At 36.2% G+C, this 7,118-nt stretch overlaps 1 non-coding gene across 1 annotated transcript; it reads left to right on the forward strand.

The window, feature by feature from the left end:
• Positions 1 to 4,669: 4,669 nt before the first annotated feature.
• TRNAC-ACA (transfer RNA cysteine (anticodon ACA)) lies at positions 4,670 to 4,741 on the forward strand. The gene has a single exon. It is a non-coding gene; the product is annotated as a tRNA-Cys (tRNA).
• The last annotated feature ends 2,377 nt before the right edge of the window (positions 4,742 to 7,118 follow it).

Genomic DNA, 7,118 nt, shown 5'->3' on the forward strand with positions numbered 1-7,118 from the left:
CATAGAATCATATATATATGCTTTTTAGTCTGGCTTTTTTCAGCATAATGATTCTGAGATTTAATCAAGTTGTTGAATGTATCAATAGTGCATTCCTTATTATTGATTAGTAGTATTTCATTTTAGTATTCCATATCATGGACATTTGGATTGTTTCTAATTTTGTTGTTGTTCAGTCACTCAGTCGTGTCCAACTCTTTGCAACCACATGGACTGCAGCACGCCAGGCTTCCCTGTCCTTTACCAACTCCCAGAGCTTGCTCAGACTCATGTCCATTGAGTCGGTGATGCCCTCCAACCATCTTGTCTCTGTTGTCCCCTTCTCCTCCTGCCTTCAGTCTTTCCCAGCATCAGGGTCTTTTCCAATGAGTTAGTTGCTGGCATCAGGTGGCCAAATATTGGAGCTTCAGTTTCAGCATCAGTCCTTCCAATGAATATTCAGGATTGATTTCCTTTAGGACTGACTGGTTTGATCTCCTTGCTGTCCAAGGGACCCTCAAGAGTCTTCTCCAACACCACAGTTCAAAAGCATCGGTTCTTTGTCACTAAGCTTTCTTTATAGTCTGATTCTCACATCCATACCTTCCTATTGGAAAAACCATAGCTTCAACTAGATGGACCTTTGTTGGCAAAGTAATGTCTCTGCTTTTTAATATGCTGTCTAGGTTGGTCAAAGCTTTTCTTCCAAGGAGCAAGCATCTTTTAATTTCATGGCTGCAGTGATTTTGGAGCCCAAGAAAATAAAGTCTGTCACTGTTTCCACAAAGTAGCTATAGATATTCACATAGAAGACTTTTGGTGAATATATGCTTTTTTTTCCCTTAGGAATAAATATCTAGGAAAGGAGTGAGGTCATATGATATGTTTGTTTAACTTTTTAAGAAAATACCTAAATGCTTTTCAAAGTTTTTGTACTATCTGACATTCCCTTTGGCAGAATGAGAGTTTCCCTGTAACCTAACACCCTTGATCCCTTGGAGGTATTTATTTGTCCATTCTAGTGGATAGGATGTAGTGGTATCTCATTTTGAATGTAATTTGGATTTCTATAATAAGAATATTGAACATCTTTTCATGTGTGTATTAGCCATTCATACATCTTCTTTGGAGAAGTATCATTATCTTTTGCCCTATTTCTTGGTTGTCTTCTTTATGGATTTCAAATATGTATAATTTAATATTTATTTTATGTATATTAAATATATACCTATATAATAATTAATTATTACAGTAAATATATTATATATTAAATACATTACTCAGATAATTAAATATATATACATATATTTAAAATCCACAAGAAGACATCCACTAAAAATGGCAACAGATTTGAACTCTTGGGTAAAATCTGAATATAAACTCTTTTGTGGATATTTATTTTGTATATATTTCTGTTTAGTCTATAGCTTGCCTTTCTATTTTTTTAACAGTGTCGTTTGAAAAATAAGACATTTTAATGATGCTGGTCAGTTTATCATTTTTAACTAAACTTGAATTTTGTGCCTTTTTATGAATTCTTTGCCTACCTGATTGTAATGAAAATGTTCTCCTATTTTCTCATAGACATCCCATAATTTTATCTATAGGTGATCTAGCTGCCTTGGCCTCCTCTGTCTCTGAATTCTATATTCTGACCTCAAGAGACCATAGTCTGTTAGTGTTTCTTCCTTCGTGCCCTGAGGCCTGGGGACACTTCAGGAGTGGACTCAGATGATTTCATGGTTCAACTCAGCTGCTTTCTTTCAGGAATTACTCTCTTGATGTTCAATGTCTGAAAAGCATAATTTCATATATTTTGTCTGGTCCTTTAGTTGTTTAAGGTGGGTAGGTAAATTCAGTCCTTGTTGCTACATCGTGGGAGAAAGCTGAAGTCTTCAAATGGGTTTTGAAGGTTTAACATATTTTGTATTTCAACGGACCTTTTGTATTTTTCCCCTTGCTTTAAAAAAATGAACTTCATATTTCATTAGAGAGAGGGCTAGGATTTTTCTACTCCTATCTTTGGAGCCATTCCATTTATATTGAAGATGAAGCTTCAGTATTTAATAAAATCATAATGGTGGTATTGGTTATTATTACTGAGTACTCATGTCAAAGCTAGTTCAAAGTGCTTTACATGTGTTAGCTCATTTACCACAATACCCTGTGAGATAGGCAATATTATAATTTCTATTTTGCATGTAAGAAAACCGAGCTTACCAGAACCAGATAACCTGACTCTCTTAACCATATTATTTTATGGTTTCCAAATTTTATTTATTTCAGATTTGTTCTTAACACTAGAGATTCTGCAGTGAATAGTACATGTAAACTCTCTTGTTTGAATTTGCATACAAGGCCTTCCTGTCATATTGGTGAATTTTTCAGGTTCTGGTGAATGTAAAGACATGGTTCTGGATCCTATGGACTTAAAATTCTGGTGAGCAAAACAGGACAAGAAGAGTATTTTTGTAGACTTTAGTAGATAGAGAGCATTCTGAGAGCTTGACCAGCAATGGAATGTTGAGGGGTAACCTGGGCGTAGGGACAAAAGAGGAGGACTGTTAAGCAGAGAGGATGATTTTGCTAGATACTTGGTATAAGAGCTGTATAGTTATATTGACAACCAAGGAATATAGCTTTGATTGCAGACTGTAAGAGTAACATTTTTTTCAGTGATAATGGGGGAGACTATGACCATGATAACAGTCATACCTAAAATATATTGAGCAGTTGACTAAATGCTGACCATAGTTCTAAAAAATATAAGGGTACTGATTAATTCCCATGCCAGTCCATTGAAGTGGGTATCACTATTATCACCATATTCTGGTTAAGGAAATTGAGATTTAACAAGGTTTAGGCAGAAAAATAAGCAGAAAAATGCAGAAAGTGAAAGTGAAACGGAAAGTCGCTCAGTCATGTCCCACTGTTTGTGACCCCATGGACTATACAGCCCATGGGCTTCTCCAGGTCAGAATACTGGAGTGGGTAGCCGTTCCCTTCTCCAAGAGATCTTCCCAACCTAGGGATCAAACCCAGGCCCGCGTTGCGGGTGAATTCTTTACCAACTGAGCCACCAGAGAAAAATGCAAAAACTCCAACCAAATCAGGTAGTCTGACTCCAGAATGTACAATCTTCAACACTAGAAGCAAGTTTAATGTTAGGAAGTTTAATGCAGAAATTAAAAAATGTTTTAGAAGGGAAAGGCTCTGGTTGGAGTTGGATGAACAGAAACCCTTAGAAGTTAAAGACTAGAAAATTCAAGTGTCTTTGACACCTTGTTTTGCTTTGGTGGGAGTTGGAATTGCATTGGGACTAGGTGGATAAATGTCTTAAAATATTAAAGTCTTGATAAATTAAAGAAGAATGTGTCCTGTGCAAAATACTGTGATTTAAAGCCCCTTTGAATTAATAAGTATGCCCTAAGTGCTCAGTTAAAATAGATTTTGACATAGAGTCATGGCTATCTGTCCAACTAGATAGGTATCTTTGGGTTAGATTAACGTTTCTCATAACTTTTATCTCTACCATTACATGCTGTTATAATAAACATCTTATATCCTACTAATTTTATTGCTTCAATGTAACACACATACCCACACGTAAACCATATATACACACACACACTGCTGCTGCTAAGTTGCTTCAGTCGTGTCCGACTCTGTGCGACCCCAGAGACGGCAGCCCACCAGGCTCCCCCGTCCCTGGGATTCTCCAGGCAAGAACACTGGAGTCGGTTGCCATTTCCTTCTCCGATGCATGAAAGTGAAAGTGAAGTCGCTCAGTCGTGTCCGACCCTCAGCAACCCCATGGACTGCAGCCTTCCAGGCTCCTCCGTCCATGGGATTTTCCAGGCAAGAGTACTGGACTGGGGTGCCATTGCCTTCTCCAACACACACACACACACACACACACACACACACACACACACACATATGTATATGAAAGTCACTGTGTTAGTCACTCAGTTGTGTCCAATCCTTTGCGATCCCAGACTGTAGCCCACCAGACTCCTCTGTCCATGGGATTCTTCAAGCAAGAATTCTGGAGTGGGTAGCCATTCCCTCCTCCAGGGGATCTTCCCAACTTAGGGACTGAACCCGGGTCTCCCGAACTGCAGGCAGACTCTACCATCTGAGCCACCAGGGAAGTCACATACACACACACACTTGTGTGCACACACACATATAGCAAAGCCTGTCAAAGCAGAATGGGCAAAGGTAATGATGTAATGTCAGGTCAACAATTCAGAAAATCTGTAGGTTTCATGAAGATATATAAGAGTTTTTGAGTATATAAGGTAGCGTGAGTAGGGTACTCGAGATCTATTTATTAAAAAATATTTTCTAACTAAAATTTTTTATTTTTAACTTTTATACAGTTTTTCATGGTTACTTTCGATTTACAGTTATTCTGAAACATTTGCTATATTCCCTGTGTTGTACAATACATCCTTGAGCCTAACTTACATCCAATCGTTTATACCTCCCACTTCCCTACCCACATATTGCACCCTCCCAACCACTGGTTACCACTGGTGTGTTCTCTATATCTGTGAGTCTACTTCTTTTTTCTTATATTCAGTGTTTTTTTTTTTTTTTGTATTTTTAGATTCCACATATAAATGATATTATACAGTATTTGTCAAGAACTCTATTTAAATGATGGTAAAGGGACATAAGGGCTTCCCTGGTAGCTCAGATGGTAAAGCGTCTGCCTACAATGCAGGAGATCCAGGTTCGATCCCTGGGTCGGGAAGGAAATGGCAACCCACTCCAGTATAGATATGAATTCCATTGAATTCTATTGCCTTTGCCACCAATATTCATTAGTGTCAGACGTAAATGGTGAAGGACTATTGCACAATGCTATTGGTTTTAATAATGCTGTAGCCAAGATAGATATTTAGGAAGGGAAGGAAATTACAGCAGAAGGCATCCAAATACCCTTGCTTAGGTTTCTGAGCTTGAGTACATGAAGGATTAAATTTGGGGATACCACTAAATTGAAGCATACATAAATGCTTCCAGTGTTTATACATAAACACATAAATGAGCCCAGTGTTTATAATTCAAACTCTTTGCCAACTCTGTCTAGGAGGAGATTGAGAGAGACTCATTGGGGTGAGTATAGGTTAAGAGATGTAAGTGTATCAACCTCACAGTGGAGTCTTGGTTTTAGTCTCTCATATTCTGGAAATCAAGTGATGCTGAAAATGATTAAGAATACAGTGATACTGCACAATAGAGTTCTTAAATACAAACCAAATATTTACTGCTGCAACTTGAACAAGAGGCATTATCTGTTTTAAGGATGGAGGACAATTTTGCTGTATTGAATTTTTTTTTTAAGAAAAAATTCAAACATACAGATTAACTACACCCATTAAACACCCATGGCTCTATGAAATTTTATTTCCAGATACCACGCTCCTTTTTTTTTACATCTCAAGAAATATCTGCCTTACATTTAGTGTTTCATATGCCCACTTTAACACTTTGAAGTTATCCTGTGAAGTTATCTATTATCTGTAAAGAAACATAAATAATGTCTTTATTTTCCATGTAATTATGAACATTGTACAGTACTACATATATACTTCTACATAAAAAAGTTGATTTTTCATTTCACATTTTTTTTCACACCATATTGAACATTGAAGTAAAATTCATTCATTTACTATGTGGCATCACATTATATAAATAAGTTTCAGTTTATATATCTAATCTTGTATAAATGAACCAAGTTTTCATTTTCAGTCTTTCATCATTGCAAGCAATGCTACAATGCATAGTATTATACAGGTTTCTTTGTTCAATTGATTTTATAAATTAATTATTGGATAATTAACATTAGCAAGATTTAATTTTTTCTCCCCAAGAACATAGAAACTATTTATTTAGGAATTATTTTGTATCTTTTAGTAAAATAATATGAAAATTATTTCATATCTTTTTCTTCTTCATATAAGGTCTGCATATATTTGGTTTAATGTATCTCTAAATACCTTTTGTTGTTGTTGTTCTTAATAGTAGTGTGTGTGTGTGTGTGTGTGTGTGTGCTCAGTCGCTCAGTCATGTCCAACTCTTTGTGACCCCTTAGACTGTAGCCCACCAGACTCTTCTTTCCATGGGATTTCCCAGGCGGGAGTACTAGAGTGGGTTTCCATTTCCTACTCCAGGGGTCTCCCAACCCAGGGACTGAACTGTGTCTCTTGTGTCTTCTGCATTGGCAGACAAACTCTTTACCACCTGGAAAGCCAACAGAACTATCTACTTCAATCTATTGTAATTAGAAGTTCTAATCAATTGTTGCTAAAAACATAAAAATTATTCTTCCACTTTTAAATAATTGCTAAGCTTTTATTGATTCCAAATGTGTAACTGTAGGCTCACTTGAATTTTTATGGAATCATAATATAGTAAATAAAGTTGACAATTTATCTCTCCATTCTAGTGTTGTTTTATATCTCTTGTTCTGATATAAAAAATGTTGAATTGGAACAGTGAGGGAAGCATCCTTCTCTTGATCCTAAATTGAACTGTATAGAGGTGTAAAACTGTACAGTTCTATGGTAAATACTTGAATTATATCTTTTACTTAATGTCTTTCTCACAACTTTGCTTTAAAGAATTGTTAATTAGTATTTTTGTATAAGTTAAGTTACATTTCTCTTATGTTGAGTATGGTTATGCATAAATAAAGTCAGAGGGTACAATTATTTAAAAATAAAGTTTATTAAAAATAATTATTGCATTAATTAAATTGATCTCAGTTTCTAAAATAACAGAAAATTTTAAAGTTTCCGAAAGTCAGTCATTTAAGGTCAGCATGACTTAAGCTTGAAAGTAATTTTGAGTATGCCTTGGAAGAAAAGTTATGACCAACCTAGATAGCATATTAAAAAGCAGAGACATTACTTTGCCAACAAAGGTCCATCTAGTCAAGGCTATGGTTTTTCCAGTGGTCATGTATGGATGTGAGAGTTGAACTGTGAAGAAAGCTGAGTGCCGAAGACTTGATGCTTTTGAACTGCGGTGTTGGAGAAGACTCTTGAGAGTCCCTTGGACTGCAAGGAGATCCAACCAGTCCATTCTGAAGGAGCTCAGCCCTGGGATTTCTTTGGGAGGAATGA

Source organism: Bos taurus, chromosome 8 (genome assembly GCF_002263795.3).
Source record: "Bos taurus isolate L1 Dominette 01449 registration number 42190680 breed Hereford chromosome 8, ARS-UCD2.0, whole genome shotgun sequence".
Taxonomy (NCBI): Eukaryota; Metazoa; Chordata; class Mammalia; order Artiodactyla; family Bovidae; genus Bos; species Bos taurus.